Source organism: Panthera uncia (genome assembly GCF_023721935.1).
Source record: "Panthera uncia isolate 11264 chromosome B3 unlocalized genomic scaffold, Puncia_PCG_1.0 HiC_scaffold_2, whole genome shotgun sequence".
Classification (NCBI taxonomy): Eukaryota; Metazoa; Chordata; class Mammalia; order Carnivora; family Felidae; genus Panthera; species Panthera uncia.
In genome coordinates this window covers 5788066-5807653 of record NW_026057583.1, presented here as the reverse complement: position 1 = coordinate 5807653, position 19588 = coordinate 5788066, and the positions used below count along the sequence as shown (strand labels likewise).

The window sequence follows — 19588 nt, the reverse complement described above, 5'->3', positions numbered from 1 at the left end:
AGGAAAGAGTCAAAATTGTTTTTTTTTTCATGATACATGGAAGGATGCTTATGTAACTAGAAAACCCAAGGAATCGACTGAAAAACACTGGTAGAAGCAATAAGAGAATCCAGCTGCTGGTTTCCAATCGATACACAAAAATCGATAACTTTCCTAAATGGAATAGCGTTTCGCTAGTTAATATAATGCACAGAAACACGTGAAAGCATGCAGACTCTCATTCCTATTTAGCGAATCAAATGAAAACAAGTACTCTTTCTTCACTTATGATAAAGTCGAGACAATGGACAGTAGCTAAAAGTCTAGGGAAATAGACATTGTTATAAAATACCAGAGAGAGGGCCAGACCGGTACAGCTTCTTTTGGGGGCGAGGAAACATTACGTAGCATCATAACCATAATCCCACTCTTGCGCTTTGCTCCCGCACATCTAGGGGTTAACCCAACACCTAGCTTTCACGTGCAAACACAAATATGCAAGAGTGTTTACTGAAGCCCGGTTCGAAGTGCCAATACGTGTAAAATCAGAAATGTCCAGCAAAGGGAGGGGGGAAGTTATATGTGTTTGGAATGGGATACTACACGGCTGTTGAGAGGAATCTCCACGTGCAGATATGGAACAATGCCCGGTACGTATGTTAAAAAGGAAAACCCCACAAGACATTGAGCAGTGCCCGCGGTCTGTTCCCACTCGCGTCAAGAAAAAAGAGATCTAGCGATAATAATTTCTGGAAGATAAAGAACCTATTAGCAGGTGACCAGAAGTACAGACAAGAAGAAAGACTTGCTTCTTTTGTAATGTGTTAGCCTTCTACCACGGGCACGTATCGTTCTCAATTAAATGACCGGCGTATCGATATATGAATGAATGCAGCCCCCGTCTGTCATCTGTTCATCCTTTTGTTTGTTTATTCACAAAGCGTGTCCTGAGCCTCCTCCTGCTGGGCCCGGGAGGGACAGCAGGGAACAAAAATGTATGTTCTGGTTTCTTCCAGCGTGAAGTCTAGGCTAGGGCTTTGCTACTCAAAGTGTGGTCCCTGGACCGGCAGCACGGACATCATCTGGAGCTTGTTCGAAATGCAGCATCTCGGGCCTCACCGCACACCTGCCTTTGAGTCAGCCTCTGCAGCTTAGCCGAGTCCCCAGGGGGGTCCTCAGTGGGGTTTGCAAGCACGGTTCGAGGGACCATTCCCGAATACTGCACCCTCGCTAGCTCACGTACAGTTTCTGGACAGGAGAGAGAGGGCACACTCGGAGCTCGCTGGGAACACGCTGGGTGTGCTCAGAGGACTGTGGGGGACGGAGGTTAAATACCCACGGCCCAAATTGCGCCGTAACTTGACATTAATCCTTGTGCCGACTTGTCTCTCACGAGTTAACCACAAAATAGCTTTGCTGTGCTGTTGCTACGGCAACGGGGTCTAATAGCGCTGTTACTTTTCCCATTTCCAGAGCCCGCAGCCCAGTCTCCCTGTCTCCAACCAAGCCTGTTTTCTGTTCGCCAAAGTTGAAATCAAACACCTGGCCGTGGGGGCAGTCACAGTCCCCGCGTGACTCGGCAGGTGCGTTCTCTGCCTACCTTTGCATTCATTTCAGACCGCCGGGCTACGCTCGGCTGATCCCCGCCTTCAGAACAGCCGCCCCTTCCCCCAGAGAGAAGAGCTTCCTTGAAAATCATACATTTTCATTTCAAATGTCTGTAGTATTTGTTTGGTGTATATGGTGAAAAATGAGAAAGCGCAAATCAGCGGGACAAAAATGCACCAGCTCTCCAAGTGCACGCGTGTATCTCGCTTTTAGTGCCTGTGGATTATTCCAGGCGGGAGAAATGAGGTGGTGCGCGGCCCCACATCCCGCGAGCCCACAAACCGCGGGGATTCTCATCCCCCCTTCTCCCGAGTTATAAGGCAGGTGCTGGCCACACTCCTTTCCTTGCGGCTCTGACAGCTTCCATTTGTCCCGAGTGGTATTACAGCCTTTCCGAAGTGCCTTCACAGGTACACGGGGTGTAGACACGAAGCCACAGTCATCCTTGCCCAAAGGACAGTGGCTGGAAATGCAAGCACAGACACTCCACCGGGTGGGGGGGGGGGGTCGTCCTTTAGCCCGGACCATACGTCAGCTCCTACTAGACCTTCCCTGGAGCTGCCGCCTCCTCCTTGTTTGTTTTGAAACAAATGTCTAGGGAATTTGGGGACGAGGGGGTCGTGTGCACCTTGATCCCGGGCAAGGCTCACCCATTTGTGGATGTGGTCACGGTGGTCCCAATAAGTTACACGAGGTCCTACACCAACCACGCTGATGGCAGAGGGGACGTCAGGTAGCTTTTCTGGGTCTCCTGTCACATCAAGAAGAAATTTAACATTTTGTCAGATTACCACATATGGCAGCCAAGTGTGCACATCTTGTGTGTGTGGCTCGGTGAAGCTTCACATATGTGCATACCCGTGTAAACACCACCTACATCAAGACATAGAACGGGGCCACAGACTCCCTCATGCTGTCTCCCAATCAACATCCCCACCAAAGAAAGTCACCATCAGCCTAGATTCATTCCGCCCGAACTTGTGATTCTGAGCATCTCAGGAGCTGCTCCTGCCATGGCCGTTTCACACGTGAGCAATTTGTGACCCTCATCGGGTAACAGCAGAACCATCTAGTACGTCTCGACTGCTGCCTCTATGCCTGTGCACGTGCACACGTCACTCAGTGCTCACGCCTCCGTGCGGCTAACACTTTCCCACCCGGTGTCTATGGACATCTATCCATCCACCCATCCATCCGTCCATTTAGCCATTCAATCTTCTACCCACCTTCCGTCTATCTGTCTATCTATCTATCTATCTATCTATCTAATCATCTGTCTATCTTACCGGGTTTTAACCTTCACAATGTGGGGCTGATTAAGCAGTCTCTGGAAGGTTGTTTATTTGCGTCCGATGCCGGGCCTTGAATCCCACAGAGCAGGCCACGGGGGAGGGGGCTGGAAGGAAAGTAGGGGAGAGTGAGACCCAGCTGGACCCTGTAAGCCAGAACTGTGACCAGCTGTCCTGTTTTTCTGGGACCGAAGGTGTTCCCAAGATGCAATACTTTCACTCTTGACATCGGGCAAGTCCCAGAGGGAGGAGGAGGTCACCCCAGCTGCAAACCAAAGGACTGAGAGCTGTGTCAGTCCACGCTATTTCCAGCCTCGATGGGGCCTCTCCTGGAGCTGGATACAGACCTGGCCTGGAAGACACAGAAACCGAGGGGGTCGAATGCAGGCCCCACACCAAAGAGGGGGGCCGGCAGATGGTGCCGCCCTGCGTGAGCCCTGATTACAGGCTGTGGTTCAAGAGCTGCCTGTGTGCCCGGCACCCACCGGCGGGTGAAAAGGCTTCTCGGCCTGATGACGCGGCAGGGGTCAGCCCAGCCCTGCCCCAGGACCCCCAGCAGCCCCAGGACACGGAGACAGACTGGGGTGGAGGCCCGGCTCCCCTCCCCCCCCCCCCGGGGCAGGGGCAGCGGGAGGGCTGCTGAGTCAGGGCAGTGGTGCGGCCAAGGGGGCAGAGACTCCTCGGGGTTGTCACCTGCTACACGTCCCTCCCCCAGAGTGGCAGTTTTCAGAGAAGGGCTTTAAGACACTGGTCTGCCAGCCTGGGCCCCGGGTGTCAGCGGTGGGTTTTTGAGCATGAGGACAGTCCCAGCAGAGGGGGAAACAGAGCAGTGACCTCACTGCCCACTGTGCTGCCCATGGCTGCACCAGTTTCCCAGAGTTTGGTGCTAAATTTAGAATCCAGCTTCTTGGACTGTGTTCGGTTGGAGGAGGAATCCAGGGCCGATGAAACTCACCTGCCAGTCACCGCCTGGCTGGCAGGGGCCACCGCCCATGGGGACGGCACAGGACACTGTCAGTGTCTGTGTGTGTGCCCTTGTCCTGGGCCACTCCCCAGGCCAGGGCTGTGTGGCCACCAGGGAAGGTCCCTGACCCCTACTGTGGGGCCGGAGGGCCTCGAATAGGGCTGCTGCTTTGGATTGACAATGATCTTGTGGGTGGAGTCAGTTCCAACTTTTCATCTGAAGCTCCTGCTGATTTCGAACTTGACCCTGGGGGATGGGATTCACCACTAGGGCTTCTGGGCCCCAGGGTCTTATCTACCGGTTCAGGGAATCAGTTATTCCCTAGGCCAGGGCAGAGCCCTGACTCAGTGGAAGTCAGCCTGGGGATTTACTGAGCACCTACTGTGTGCTGGGCTCTGTGCGAGGCCTGTGAAAACAGGAGCTGTCCGTTCAGAGCGGTGTTTAAAACTCAGACTTCTGCACAGCAAAGGGAACAGTCAACAAAACTAAAAGGCAGCTGTTGGAATGGGAGAAAAAATACTTGCAAATGACGTATTGGATAAAGGGTTAGTATCCAAAATCTATAAAGAACTTATCAAAGTCAACACCCAAAAACCAAATAATCCAGTGAAGAAATGGGCCGAAGACATGAATAGACACTTCTCCAAAGAAGACATCCAGATGGCCGAGCGACACATGAAAAAACGCCCAACATCACTCATCATCAGGGGAATACAAATCAAACCCACCATGAGATACCACCTCGCACCTGTCAGAATGGCTCACATGAACAACTCAGGCAGCAACAGATGTTGGCGAGGGTGCGGAGAGAGAGGATGTCTTTTGCACTGTTGGTGGGAACGCAAACTGGTGCAGCCGTTCTGGAAGACAATATGGAGGTTCCGCAAAAAACTAAAAATAGAACTACCCTATGACCCAGCAATTGCACTACTAAGAATTTATCTAAAGAGGAAAAAAAATGCTGCTTTGAAGGGGCACGTGCACCCCAACGTTTACAGCAGCGCCGTCGACAATAGCCAAATCATGGAAAGAGCCCAGATGTCCATTGACTGATGCTGTGGTATATATACAATGGGATACTACTCGCTGATGAAAAAAAAAATGAAATCTTGCCATTTGCAACAATGTGGATGGAACTGGAGGGTATTATGCTAAGGGAAATTAGAGAAAGACAAAGATCATATGACTACTCATATGTGGAATTGGAGAAAAAACAGATGAACACAGGGGACGGGAAGGGAAATTAAGATAAAAACAGAGAGGGAGGCAAACCATGAGACTCTTAAATACAGAGAGCCGCGGAGGGGTGCTGGTGGCAGGTAGGTGGGGGATGGGCTAGATGGGCGACGGGCACTGAGGAGGGCCCGTGTTGGGATGAGCACTGGGTGTCATGTCTAAGTGATGGATCACTGGGTTCTACCCCTGAAGCCAAGACTACACTGCGTGTTACCTAACTTTAATTTAAAAACAAACAAATAAGTAAGTAAGACAAACTCAGAGTCGCCACCGTCAGTGGACCACGGAATCAGCTTGGGGGATCACAGCCGGCACTTAAGAAAATGAAATACGGAGCATCTAGGTAGCTCAGTCGGACGTCTGGCTCTTGATTTCAGCTCGGGCCATGGGCTTGCAGTTCCTGGGATCCGGCCCCATGTTAGGCCCCAAGCTGACGACACGGAGCCTGTTTGGGATTCTCTTTCTGCCCCTTGCACGTGCTCTCTCTCTCTCTCTCTCTCAAAAAATAAACAAACTTAAAAGAAAATGAAAGAAAATAGAAAAGACCAGAGGGCACTGAAAGTAGAAAGGATATTGTTTCCTGAACTGTTTGTAGGTAAGGACTAGACTTTAATGCAAAATGTGTTTCTCGCCAAAGGCCAACGTCTAGAAGAGTTTCAGATACACTGGCCTAGAGGGGGAGGAATTGTAATGGAACCTGCAGCTGTGGGAAGGGGCAAGTCCTGGGTTTGAATCCTGGGTCCGTCCCTAGCTCTGCCATCTGGTGTAGGCAGTGACTGTAAGTGTCTATTTCTCTTTTTTTAAAAGATGGATAGGGGCGCCTGGGTGGCGCAGTCGGTTAAGCGTCCGACTTCAGCCAGGTCACGATCTCGCGGTCCGTGAGTTCGAGCCCCGCGTCGGGCTCTGGGCTGATGGCTCGGAGACTGGAGCCTGTTTCCGATTCTGTGTCTCCCTCTCTCTCTGCCCCTCCCCCGTTCATGCTCTGTCTCTCTCTGTCCCAAAAATAAATAAAAAACGTTGAAAAAAAAAAAAAAGATGGATAGTAATGTTTTCGAGGACGGATTTTAACAGAAGCTAGGGTGAAGCACAGGGTTTGGCATCACAGTGGGTGCCCAACACCGGGCGGAAGCTGGCGATGTTGTCCCAAGTGCCCAGAGTGATCAGGAGAGGGGGTGGGGCTAGCCCTGGGGCTGGTAGAGGCTTCATAGGAGAGCTGAGCCCCGGACTGAGCTTACGAGATGAATAAAAGCCTGTGAAAGAAAGTGGAGGGCGTAGGGTGACCGTCATCTCTCGGGGAGGGGTACAACAGGAGCAGTGAGGGTTGTCGGGCTGGCTGGCAGGTAGAGCTGGAGGTAGGAGGTGAGCCTGTTGGTGACATGGGGCCCCGTGAGGAGGGGGTCCTGGAATCACATATGGGGAGTTGGGGCATCCCCAGGATCCATCCAGGATCCATCCGGTACATGGTCAGATGTGCCTTCAGGGTTAGTTCCTTGCTCTGTATGCTTATTTCCATGATTTATTTTCAAAAAAACCCTCTCCCCTGGAAACTCAGAGTGGCCCCCAGCTGAGGCAGGGGCTCTTAGTCACATAGCTGCAAGGAATTGAATTCTGCCTGAACTAGGGGCGCCTGGGTGGCTCAGGAGGTTAAGCATCGACTTTGGCTCGGGTCACGATCTCGCGGTCAGTGGGTTCGAGCCCCGCGTCAGGCTCTGTGCTGACAGCTCGGAGCCTGGAACCTGCTTCTGATTCTGTGTCTCCCTCTCTCTCTGCCCCTCCCCTGCTCACACTGTGTCTGTCTCTCTCTCAAAAATAAATAAACATTAAAAAAAATTAACTTGAGGTTGTGTATATTTTCACAGGTTCAAGAAACATTTGTATTTTCTTCTCTGAAATCTGTGTTCATATCCCTTGCCCTCTTTCTTATTTGCTTGTTGGTTTTTTTTTTTTTTTCAGATTGATTTGTAGAGCTCTTTATCTATTAGGATAACTAGCCCTGTGCGATATGGACTGCAAATACTGTATTTTTCCTAGACTGCATTTTGACCTTGTTTATGGTGGCTTTGCAGTATTTACTTCTACAGAGCCCAATTTATTAGTTTTATCCTCCCCTTCCCTCCCTCCGCACTCCCTCCTTCCTTCCCTCCCTTCTCCCTTCCCTCCTTCCTCCCTCCCCCCCACCCTTCCTTCTCTTTTTCTTTCTTTCACAGCTTCTAAGTTTGCCGTCTTACAAAGTCCTTCCCCACTCAGAGACAATAATAACGATTTCCTATTATTATGCTTCAGAAATATCGGTAAATATGCCAGAAGGAAGTTGGTGCCTCTGAAACTGACCAATAAGAACATCTCTGGTAAAAACCACACAGGAAGCAGAGATTTCAACTTCTGAAGCCAGAAAACGGAGGCAGGTGCAGTCTGGGCAAAGACTGAGTGCAGAAATCAAAGAGATCCCAGCTTGGATCAGCCTGACCTCCTCAGTTCAGGGGCCTAGGTTTTGTCCCAGTTCCAGGCTCTGTCACCCCGAGGACCCGAGGCCCATGATACCAACAGGTGCCATCGACTTCATCTGTAAAATGGGAATGCCATTACCTGCCCCACCGTGCCTGCCTTGCTGGGTTGCTGGGAGAAACAAACCCCATGAACCAGCCAGACAAGGCCTTGAAGACCTCGAGTGCTGTGTGCGCGCAGCTCCCCCTCCCCAGCATCCAGAATAAACATGTCCCGCCCCGTCAACACCTACGGCTTCAGCACGCCCCAAAGCGCCCTGGCTGGAGCACGCCACGGTCATGTTCGGCCCCCTTGCCCTACGTCCCCTGCGCCCGAGGACTTGCCAAGACTCGCTGATTCTAAGGCTGACATTTCTCTCGCACGTGTCTTCTCTTTTCTGTTCCCACCGCCGATGCCACTATTCTGTGTGCATCATTTCCTGGTTCAGCATAATGTCCTCAGTGTCTGCTGGCCACGGCTCCTTGCCTTCTAGACCGCAGCCCTCAGTCCTGGCCTGTCCTCGGAGGGGAACTGACCACATGTGTTCGGGTCCATTTAAGCACAAATACCGGGGCAGAGAGCGGGTGATTGCCTGCTCGAGGCCACCCCCTGCTTCCCCCTTGCAGACCCCAGCAGGAGGGGAACTGGGCCCTGCTCTAGTTCCGGGGGCGTGGCTATTACGTTAGCCAATCACGTAGGTCCACGCCCCTTGCCAGTGATTGGCTTAGGGACGGGGGTGGGGCACCGTACCAGCCAATGAGATGTGGCGGGAAGATTGGCCGGGCAATTCTGGCTCGAGGGTGGCCGGCGCGGAGCCCTTCTCCGAGGCTGCGTGTTTGCAGGTGCGCAAGGGACGTCCGCAACCGTGACACACGTTTTGGGGCTGTGACGGGGCGCGAGCCACGGCCAGCTGGTGGTGGCAGAAAGAGAGAAGGAAGCACCTGCGTGTGTGAGACTGTGAACTGCTGAGCGGATCACACCTGGACTTGCCCTACCTCGCCCCGAGGCCTGCCCGAGATCACAAGCGGGTGACAGGTTCTGCGCACCGGTTTCCGTCACTATGGCCACGGCAGTGTCACTGCTGAAGATACTAGGATGGCCTGTAGCAGCGGGACAGGGGGCCTGGCCGGGGCCGAGCCGCCCCGTGGGCACCCCCGGCATGAGGGCTCTGCAAGCCTTTGCTGGTGTTAGCCTGTGGGGGGCTCGTCGTGTTGGCCTGGGGGCGGGGGGGTTCGGGTACAAGCGGTGGTGGCGGAGATGGGAAGGGGGGGGATGGGGGAGGGCCACAGGGACGCTGCTCCTACCCTCCCAATGACCCTCCACCCCCACCCCTGCGCTCTGTCTACAGAGTCCCAATAGGCTGTGAGCCTTGCTGGGGGAGGGTCGGGCCAGGGGTCATGCTCTTGAAACAAGGCGGGAGACCCTGAGCCCAAACCGCGCCAGGCTCCAGCTGCAGAGAAAGCGGCGGCAGGGGCTGGCCGGGAGGCTGCTGTGACAATTCACGTGGAGAGAAGGCGGACGGCTCGGGACAGGGGGCCGCAGGGTGGGAGGGGGGCTGGAGGGGGCCGGGGGTCAGGACGGAGAAGAGCCCACTGAAGCCTCGGGCCCGGCGAATGGCCGCAGAGCCGGGAGCCCGTGCGGGCAGGTCTGGGAGTGATGCCACGTCCTGGGGCCAGAGCGGGTCACGAGGGCGGCACACGGGGCAGCAGACAGGGGAGCGGGGCACCCCGACTCCGCCCGCGGCTTAGAGGCGGACGCGGAACAACTACCAGGTCTGGGAGATGGGCCTCCTGTCTAAGCCAAGTCCCCAGTTTCTGGCGGAAGCAGGGGCTGTGGTGACAATGGTGGGTGGAGCCTGGGGGAAGCACCTTGTGAGAATCTGAGCACAGCAGCGCTCGCCCAGGTGGGGGTCCTGGTACCTCCAGGTCCCCAGCGGTCCCTTCCACCGGAAGAGGGCGGCACTGGGGCCCGTGCGCACACCCAGGGACCTGGCGTCCAGGAGGGCGAGTCTGCAGCCCGCTTGCCACCTGCCGCGCTGAGTCCCCCCGAGGCTCCACGGGGCCTTTCCACGTTTGCTTCCTCCTTCCCCAGCCGGACAGCCCTGCTCAGACGCCATGGGACGCAGCCCTGCGGGCAGTGACAGGGGGGCCCCTGCAGCTGCGTCTGTTGCCATAGCAACAAGGTAGGGAAACCCGCCCCAGACCACAGCCCACTGCCCACCCCCCACCTCTGTCATCAGGGCACTGCGGCCCCGGAACGTCCAGGAATTTGAGAGGAAGTTTGAGTGGGTGGGATCTTAGAGGCTTGGCCAGAGGACACTGTCCCCCTTCCCTCCTCATCCGTGCCTGCCGCCACCTGCCACCAATGTGCAATTTCCCCGTCTCCTTGTGAATTAGCAGCGGCGCCAGGAAGGCGTTCCCACTTCCTGTCAACACACAGGCTTACGGAGAAGAAAACGTCTACTTGAGAGTGGCCTGAAAAATTGACTGATGCTCCCTCCGTCCATGGCCTGGCAGGGGCTCGGGGTGCCCCGGTCAACCCGGGCTGCCGTGACTAAACGGCCGGCTGGGCGGCTTTCACAGTAGACAGTCCTCACAGCTGTGGACGCGAGGCAGGCCAAGTCCAAGGTGCTGGCTGATTCGTTTCTAGTGAGGCTCTACTCCAGGCTTGCAGGGGACCACCTTCGAGAGGTGTGCTCGCAAGGCCTTCCTCGTGCGTGTGCAGACAAGAGCGTAAGCACGCTCCCGGGTGCCTCACGGGGGTCTCCGCCCTCGGACCTCGTCTAACCCTACTTCCCTTCCCACGGCCACACGTCCACATTCCGTCGGGAGCTTTGACATATGCCTTTTGGGGGACACAAATGTTCCGTCCATAACATGGGGCTTGCAGAAGTTGAAAGTGGCCCTTTACCTATCAGGGAACATTTATTTTCTTGTTTCCTTTCTTCCTTCCTTCCTCCCTTCCTTCCTCCCTCCCTTCCTTCCTTCCTCCCTTCCTTCCTTCCTTCCTCCCCTTCCTTCCTTCCTCCCTCCCTTCCTCCCTTCCTTCCTCCCTTCCTTCCTCCCTCCCTTCCTTCCTTCCTTCCTTCCTTCCTTCCTTCCTCCCCTTCCTTCCTTCCTCCCTCCCTTCCTTCTTTCCTTCCTTCCTTCTTCCTTCCTTCCTTCCTCCTTCCATTCCTCCTTCCCTTCTTTCCTCCCTTCCTCCCTCCCTCCCTTCTTTCCTCCCTCCCTCCCTCCCTCCCTTCCTCCCTCGCTCCCTCCCTCCCTTCCTTCCTCCCCTTCCTTCCTTCCTCCTTCCCTTCCCCCCTCCCTCCCTCCCTTCCTTTCTTCTTTCCTCCCTCCCTTCCTCCCTCCCTCCCTTCCTTCTTTCCTTCCTCCCCTTCCTTCTTTCCTCCTTCCCTTCCTCCCTCCCTCCCTCCCTCACTTCCTCCCTTCCTCCCTCCCTCCCTCCCTCCTTCCTTCCCTCCCTCCCTCCCTTCCTTCTTTCTTTCCTTCCTCCCCTTCCTTCCTCCCTCCCTTCCTTCCCTCTTTCCTTCCCTCCTTCCCTCTCTTCCCTCTTTCCTTCCCTCTCTCCTTCCCTCTCTCCTTCGTTCCTTCTAATATTTTATTTGACTACCAGACACTATTCCATGTCCCGAGGATATAACAGTGAACAAAACAGACAAAACTTCCCACACCACACGTCTCTCTGGGTTCCGGACAGACTGAAGCTGGTGTGGACCGTTCCTGTCTGTGTGTTACGATCTGTCTCTGGCTGGAGCGGTGGTGACCCCCCACCCCGCCCACCCAAGCATGCTCCGTGCCTTTGGCTTCCCCTTCCCTCCATTCGCCCCTGCTTTCCCCCAGTGTCAATTTTACTTCCTCTTGGTTTTTTTTTTTTTAATCAAATTTGCCATGACATTTTGTCTGGGTGGTTTGAATATTAAATCTCTTCATTTCTGGAAAAGAAATTCCCATGCCATGAAGCTTACCTTTTCATGGCAAAGGATAGGAAAATTGGTAAGTAAGCAAGTAACTTATGAAATCTGTGAACGATAAGCACAATCAAAAAGGCACAAAGCAGGGGAGGTTGGTAGGGATGCTGGAGGGGAGTCGTTGGAAGGTTACATCTCCCAAAGCTGCTTCCTGCCAACTTTGACCTCCCCAGCGAGACCTGACCCCTCGTCGGCAAGCTTTGGCTCAGGGGTTTTGCCAAAACTTCCGCAGCCTGTACAGAACCCTGGGACGTTTCCACGATGCCTCGTCTCTTCTCTCCTTCGTGGAGTCAGACTTCCGCAACCACCAGACCACAACCCTGGCCTCCCCCTGCTCATCCTCACTTCCTTTCATGAGGACATTTCCCCTAATGAAAGCCTTGCATGGCTGATCTCTCTGGTCCTTGGAGGACCAGGAGTAACACAGATCTAAAAAGTTTGAGAGCAAGCCCTGGGGACTGCAGAGGGCAAAGTGTTCCAGGCCCAGGGAACAGAGGCTGCAGTGGTCCTGAGGTTGGGAGCATGGTTGGTTTGTGTTAGATCTGGAACATGATTTTACCCAACTCACTCGTAGGTAGTTAGCCGTTGTGGTCCACAGATGCTGGCAGGAGATACGAGTCTCATGGGTCACAAAGGACTTCGGTACTCAGGGCAACGCATTCCACGGGTCCAAACCAGCCAATAGGACTGTCCAGCCTCGGGGGCGGGAGGTGGGGGGAGGAGGAGGGGAGCAGCTCTCCTCTTCCTGGGGGGAGGACCTGAAAGGTCCTGTTGCAGAGACGGAGATGCTGGGTACAGGGAGGAGAAACGAGTGCCACGGCAAGGGCAGGAGCCAGGGAAGTCGGGGCCTGAGGACTCAGAGGAAATTCTTCCAGGGACCAATCAGTCAGCGCCTCACTTCCCCCAGGTCTCACCCAGAACCAGCGACCCATCCTGCCGAGGGCCAGGGGCCACCGCCCCGAGGGTCCTGGAGAGAGCCCAGCCACCGGCCCCCTTCCCTGCCGGCCTGAGACACCTTCCATTTTCCTGCCTCCTGTGTGGTGATGGAGGGAGGGGGTGGGGAGGGGGCAGCCTGGGAGCGGCACGAGCTGCCAGCTCTCACCTCCGCCATAATCGCCCACGCCGCACCCCCACTCACCGCCGCTTGCCCTGCCACCGGGGTCCAGATTGCCACCAGATTAGGGAAGCAATTTGCTCGTGTGGAACGTGCCTCCGTTGGAGTCTCTCTCTGGTTATTAGCTAATTTGCCGTGCTTTAGCGTAGCCCTTGTTATCCATAACCATGGCAACAATGCAGCGCGAGTGCATGCCTTTGCTTTGGACTCTGGAAGCCCCAGCACGGTCTATTTCTGTCTCTGGGCTGCAGGGAGGCTGGGCGGGTCTGTGGGCACGGCACCGGGGGCCGCGGGATTTGTGGCACAGAACCCCAATTCCGGGGCCTCAGTGTCCCCGCCTGGGAGGTGTGGGCGTGGGGGTCACGGCCTCCGGGGACCCTTCCAGCACCACGTGGCCGGCAGCGGGACTGGTGTGTCCGGGATCCAGCGGCCGAGTCGCCGGGGAGGCCGCCAGCCGGCTGGCTGTGAGCTGGGGACGTGGGCAGGGGTGTGCGGCTGCCGCAGCTGACGGCCCCTCTTTCTGCTAATTTGGTGCCTCGCTACATAATTATACTGTGAAATTCCCTGACTGAAGACAGTTTTTTAAAATATCCTTCCCCGGCTCCCACCTCTCACTGCCCGGATTCGTGAATGGGGAAAGTGGGTGTTCGCGGCTTTTGGCGGAGAACGAGGGGTGTTATGCAACCAGCCCTTCTCTGCATTTCCCCGCACCACCCCCACGCTGGGCTTGGGGGTGGGGAGGGTAGGCCCTCTCAGCGTGGGAGGATGTGGATTTGGACCTCCCTGGGGCTGGGTTTCCGATCTGTCAAGAGGGGAGGTGGTATCTTCCTTCCTGCGGAGTGAAGGGGCCTGTGCCTCCTGACTGCAGGGGGTGGGAGCAGAATGCGGGCGCTCTCCCTGGGCAGATGGTCCTCCGAGCCTCAGTCTCCCCGTCTCTAAGTGGGGTCAACACTGGCTGTGTCACGGGGTGCTGTGGGGGTTCAGTGGGTTACTGCCTGGCATGGAGTCAGTGTTCCGCGATTGGCATTTACCGTGATGGTTCGGGGAAGTTGCCCTGTGCTGTGGCACCCTGCACGGACCCCAACGGCCGTGGGCTGGGCCGCCAGCTCTGTGAGGTGTGGCCGGAACTGGCATCGAATGGGTCTGTCGGCTCCGTTCAGAGCACTTCTTGGAGCTCCCCCGAGGCAGGCGCCGATGCCACATCGATGAGCCACGTCCCTCTGATGCGCTCCTGACATTTCCGGCCTGACTGGGTCAGTGGTCACACTGAGTCACAGCCTCGGCCCCTGGCTGCCTGCCGCCCCGGGGTGTGGGGTGGGGGTGGAGGGGACCGGCTCTGTATTCCTGTTTTAAAACTCTACAATTTGTTCCTTATTTAACACGCGTATCGTTGCGATCCCAACATAACAAAAACCCCTGGGATGCTTTGACCTGACTGATTGACCGCACATGTCACTGCATGTTTACTGGGACCCAGATGAAGGTCTGGAGGGCAGACAGAAGGACTTTAGCAGTTGTTATGGCTGGGGCGGGGGGCTGGGGCGGTGGGCTCAGGGCTCAGGCATACACTTCACAGACCCAACGAAGCGTCGGGATCAGCAAAGGTGTTAGATTTGGGTTTGAGTGAGTGTTCTTCTGTATCTCGTGTTTAAAAAATTGAAAACTATAAACAAGAGAGTTTGCTTTGGACCTGGAAATACTTTTCAAAATTTAAAAAGACAAATGCTGAACATACCTTTCAGGAGGAGGCTCATTTCCATCGTGTTTCTCTGAGTGTGTGGATGGGGCTGATCGCCAGGGCCCCTGGGAACGGCCGCTCCTGCTTTCATCCTGTGTGGGGACGAGGGCTGCCGTGGGGACCCGGGGGGCGGGGCGGCCGCGGCCAGCTCAGGCCTGTTTCGGTTCTGTGAGTGGGTCTCTCCTTCCCTCCCGAGTGTGAGGAAAGATCCTGAGGCTCTGGGCCCACCTGCCTCCTGCTGATCCCCACCCCACCCCCACCCCCAGCCCACTGCTCCCCCCCCTCCCCAGCTGGATCAGACTTTACAAAGCCCTTGGCACCTGCTGTATCCACGGCCTCTCTGCGGGAAAGATGCTCAGCAGTGTGGACCCTGGATGGCCACCCCAGCCCCAGCCCCACCCCCAGCCCCACTCCACAGAACATTCTGGAACGGTCTGGTGGGAGAGTCTCCCCTTGAATGGGGGGGGGGAGCGGTCTAGCCAGTGTGGACCACTTTCAGGGGGGACAATGCGGTCCCCCTCCAGAACTTGAGAGTCCCCTCAGGTGGGCATCAGGGCATTTGCAAATTTCGGAAGAGGAGACTGAAAGCCCGAATCCTGGCTAGACCGGGGGAGGACAGACGCCACAGGCTCTCGCTGGCGGGGGAGGCCGTGTGCTCACTTCCTCTGGGAGGGGGCCGCGGAGTCTCAGCAAAGGGTTTGAATCCCAGCTGTGCCACCAATCGCCGTGTGACCTTGAGTAAGTGACCGCACCTATCTGAGCCCCAGCTTCCTGATCTGTCAAAGCGGGATCCAAATCCCTCACAGGATTTTGAAAGAGGACTCCCATCCATGAGATCAAGTACGTAAGGTGCCCCAAGTGATGAACGTTAATATTAGTGCTCAGAAGACCAGCCATGACCGCCGTGTTGGGGGCCTCTGTGCCGGGCAGTCAGGTAGACGGGAGGTGACAGATGTCGCCGTGTCCTCTGTCCCTTGCTACCCCAGGTGTGGGGGCATCTGGAACCAACTCTGCCACTTACCTGCTGGATGACGTTCAGTGGGTTCCTCCTCCTCTCGGCCCCAGAGCCCGGCCGACCGTGTCCGTGCAAGGTGCGCATGTCCACGGGCCTTTGAGGCGTTTCCCTCCCGGCCCACCCCTGCTGACCCCTCCCCGCTCATGCAGGAGGGGCCGCTGTTTCCGGGGGGAGGTGACAGGAGCCCCTTTCAGCCACCCAGCTCCTAGAGGAGGATGCATCCCCCAGCCAGTCAGACACCACAGGCCCCTGGACCCCCTGCCCCGGCCGTGGCCACCCCTGCCGGAGTCCTTCCCGGGGTCACACTGACCTCAGAGCCCAGAGCCCCAGGCCTCGCATGGACCTGCTCGCAGGCCCGGGGTTCTGGTTTTGGATCCCCTATTTCGATTTGGGTCCGTCGCTCTTCCCAGCTCTTGTGGGGTTGCACCCGCTCTGGTGCCCCTGCGCCCCTCTGCCCGCTGCCTGCCTGGTGGGCTCTGGAAGGTGTCCTGGCAGTCCCTTCCGGAGTCGGGCGGACGTGGCCCCGTGCCGGGGGAGCAGGTGACCTCTGTCCCGGGATGCTCCCCACTTTCCCTCCTTGGCCACCTGGCCGTGGTCGCTGTGGCCCTGCATGGGCCTCCCCCGGGCCCTACCCTGACCGAGCCCCAGGGCCCCGCAGGGCAGCTGGGGATGTGGTGAGTCACCGGCTCTTTGGTTCTTCCTTCCTTCCAGACCAGCCTAAGGCCGCACGGCGTTCCGCTTCCTGCACCTCCCTTCCGCTCTTTGGACTGAGGGCGTCTGGCCCCAGGAACACACTTTGCTCATCCAGCCACACCGGGAGGGCGGCGGGAAGGTGGGTGCTGTGGAGGCCACGTTTCCTCGGAAGCCCCGAGCCTGGCAGCCCCTTCCCCTGGAGCCCGCACCCAGGCTGTGCTCGGCTCGCACACGGTCCCCATAAAGCACCTGCTTCTCAGCTGGTCTGGAGGTGAGCCCTCTGCGCAGATGCCCTCCCTGCTCCCTCCCCCAAAGCTGGGAGCAGGTGCCAAATCCGAAGGCCGGGAAGGAGCTCAAGCCTGGCGGTGGTTCGTGGTGGGACACAGACTCCTCAGCCGTGGACACTGGACCGAGGTCCCCTGACCCCCGGTTCCAGCGCTCTGCCACAGTCTGGCACTAAGTGCTTGGGCTGACAGCGGGCTCTTTCTGGCCAGCCTCCATCAGATCAGCCCCAGGCGAGGTTGCTGCGGGATTTACACTCACGGAGCCGTCCCGGGGCCTGGCCTGGGGCTGGCAGGTGACCGCCCCGGGGCCTTTGCAGCGGCTTAGCCGCCCCCTCTCTGAACTGCCGCTTGGCCCCAGGGCCGATAGACATAAAGGAAGACATCCAAGGAGCCGGCGACAGTAGAAATTAATAGGGGTAATTAGTGGCCAGGAGCGGAGACCGTGCGACGGGGGTTGGGTGACAGAGTCAGAAACCTTGGTCCCTTTGCTGAGCTGCCCTCCAAAAGGTCCCCCTTCTTTGTGAACAGCTCACGTCAGCTTCGCGAAGAGCCCAGCTTTGGGGTCAGCCTTGATTCTGAGCCCTGCCCTCCCACCCGTCCTGCTGTGCTGTCCGGGCCAGTTCAGCCCACTTCTTTGTGTCTCCACCTGCACGGCGGACAGAGGAACCCCACTGTGCTGAGCTCCCGGAGGGCCAACCAGACGGCGGGCTCTGGCACCAGCTTCTTGCCGAGTTCAGTTCCCGCACCGACACCCGTTAGCCGTCTGAGCCGCCAGGCCCTCGTCTGTCACCTGAGCGCTGGCTCCCTGAGCTGCCCTGTCCCGTCCCGGGGTGAAAAGGGCTCAGGGCCCCCACCTGGCTTTCCCGGGGGACTCACCCCTTCCCCGCCCAAGACCACTCGCCATCCAAACCCTCATCCCCTAAATTGCTTCATGAGACCACCATCCAGGCCCCTAACCCACGAACTTGGGTGTCCTCTTAAACGTGGTGGTGGAGTGCCTTCCGGACACAGGGACCGGATCGTAGGCACGTGGCTGAATTGTTTGGGGCTGGGAGGGTGTGCGTGAGGGGCGGGGAGGTGAGCAGGGCCCGGCTCGAGATTCCCAACCCTACAGCTTGTGGGGTCACCGAGGAGCTTAAGGCCCGGGTCCCACCCCGGAGATTCCGACTGCCTGGGTGATGCCTTAGAGATTTCCAGCTGATTCTAGCACCAAGTGGATAGCTGGTAATCTAGACGGTCATGTGAGGAAACGCAAGCCGTGTTGGGTATGTAGACGTGCTCTGTCTGATAAATTAATTACCTGTAAGTAAAATTAAACCCTCAGTTCCTCAGTCCCACGAGCCCACGTCAGGTGTTCCGGGGCCACCATGCCGGACAGCAGGGGCTGTGCCCAGCAGCCCCATCATCTCTGAAAGTTCTAGTGGGAGTGGCGGGACTGGTTCATCCTTAAGTCCACCTGGTTGGAATCAGAAGCCAGCTAAGCATTTGAAGGACAGCATCATGGGCAGGCTTTGCCTCAGACAGATCTGGGGGCAGGATAGAAACTGGATTCAGTAGAAGGGGTGCAGGCCACACTGAGTGTCCTCGGAGTAATTAGGGGACTGTTCTGATAGTTCGGGTGGAGGGGAAGACCCCACCGTTGACGCTGAGACGTCGGGCCTGATTCGGGAGTCAAGCAGGTGGGACCAAGTGGAAGGCGGTGAGGAAGGCGGGTGGGTTGAGGTGGCCTGGAGGCCTCAACCAGGGCGATGTCGCCCTTGGGGGACATTTGGTCATAGCTAGAGATGGTGTAGGTTATCATCAGGGGACTGTGGGGTGCTCCCACAATCACCCCATGGCTCCCAGGACGGACGCCCACAACAGAGAATTCCCTGGCATGCCGTATGAACGTGAGAAACCCCGTTGTCTGGGCAGCAGAGGAGGAGGGAAGACTGGCCCAGTTGGGAGGGAGGACTGGCCCAGACTGGGGGGAGGACCGGTCCAGACAGGAGGGAGGACAAGTCCAGACAGGAGGGAGCACGGAACGATGCTCTCAATCCTTGTGAGCGTGGCTGGTGGCATCTCAGCCCCTGGACCCGGAGCTCAGGGCAGGAGGAGCGGGGAGCCCCCAGACACATCTGCTGCATCCAGACCACGTGGTGGACCCCGGGGTGCTCAGTGAGAATCGGGGCCGAGAGTGGGGTCTCTGGGAGCAGCCACCCTCCGGGGACAAGCAGACGGGGGTCACCACATCTCTGGAAGCTTCTTTGTCTCGTGCCAAGCACTGTGTGTTCTGTAGTGCCCATGGGGTCCCTCCCCTCCATCAGGTATTGGTGGGCGGCAACCACATAGCTTTGCTGCCCCTCCGGCCCCCAGCACCCCAGCTTCACCCCTCCTGCCCCAGCACCCCAGGCCTTGGCCCTCCAGCCCCCAGCACCCCGGCTTTGCCCCTCTGGCCCCAGCACCCCAAGCCTTACCCCTCTGGCCCCAGCACCCTGGCTTCGCCCCTCCGGCCCCAGCACCCCAGGCTTTGGCCCTCCGGCCCCCAGCACCCCGGCTTTGCCCCTCTGGCCCCAGCACCCCAGGCCTTACCCCTCTGGCCCCAGCACCCTGGCTTTGCCCCTCCGGCCCCAGCACCCCAGGCCTTGCCCCTCCGGCTCCCAGCACCCCCGGCTTTGCCCTTCCGGCCCATGTCCCAGGCCCCGGCTTGTTTGTGAGGGATATCTTCCAGACTCCTCGTGATGCAGGCCGTGCTCCATGGGAGGGAAGGTCCGGGAGGGAGGCTCTCCCGTGCCGACACCCCTCTGTGCCCCATACCCCACAGGCACGCACAGAGGGCGTACGGCCAGGTGGCCGAGCACTGGGCTCAGGACTGTTGAGTGGGCGAACAGTGCCATCATCAGCTTTGAAGGCTGTGCCTGTGGGCAGTTGAATAGGGTCCCCTGCAAATATACATCCGCCGGGAACCTCAGAGCGTGACCTGATATGGAAGTAGGGTTTTTGCAGGTGTTCTCAGTTAAAGATCTCAGAGGTGAGGCGCCCTGGATCTAGGAAGGACTTTCAGTCCAGCGAGATGTCCTCATAAGGAGGGGAGAGGCAGGATGAGAAGACAGAGGTAGTCATGGAGCTGCTGCAAGCTGGGGGTGGGAGGAGGGAGTGGGGGGCGGGGAGAGGGGGGGGGGGGGGGGGGGGGGGGGGGGGGGGGCGTGGCGGGGGGGGGGGGGGGGGGGGG

The 19588-nt window shown here is 57.5% G+C and overlaps 1 long non-coding RNA gene across 1 annotated transcript; it reads right to left on the bottom strand.

The window, feature by feature from the left end:
- Nucleotides 1-1687: 1687 nt before the first annotated feature.
- LOC125910843 (uncharacterized) lies at nucleotides 1688-4690 on the bottom strand. The gene is made up of 4 exons (XR_007454191.1): nucleotides 4606-4690; nucleotides 2874-2983; nucleotides 2238-2338; nucleotides 1688-2071 (listed from the first exon to the last, which is right to left on the bottom strand). It is a non-coding gene; the product is annotated as an uncharacterized LOC125910843 (long non-coding RNA).
- Nucleotides 4691-19588: the final 14898 nt, after the last annotated feature.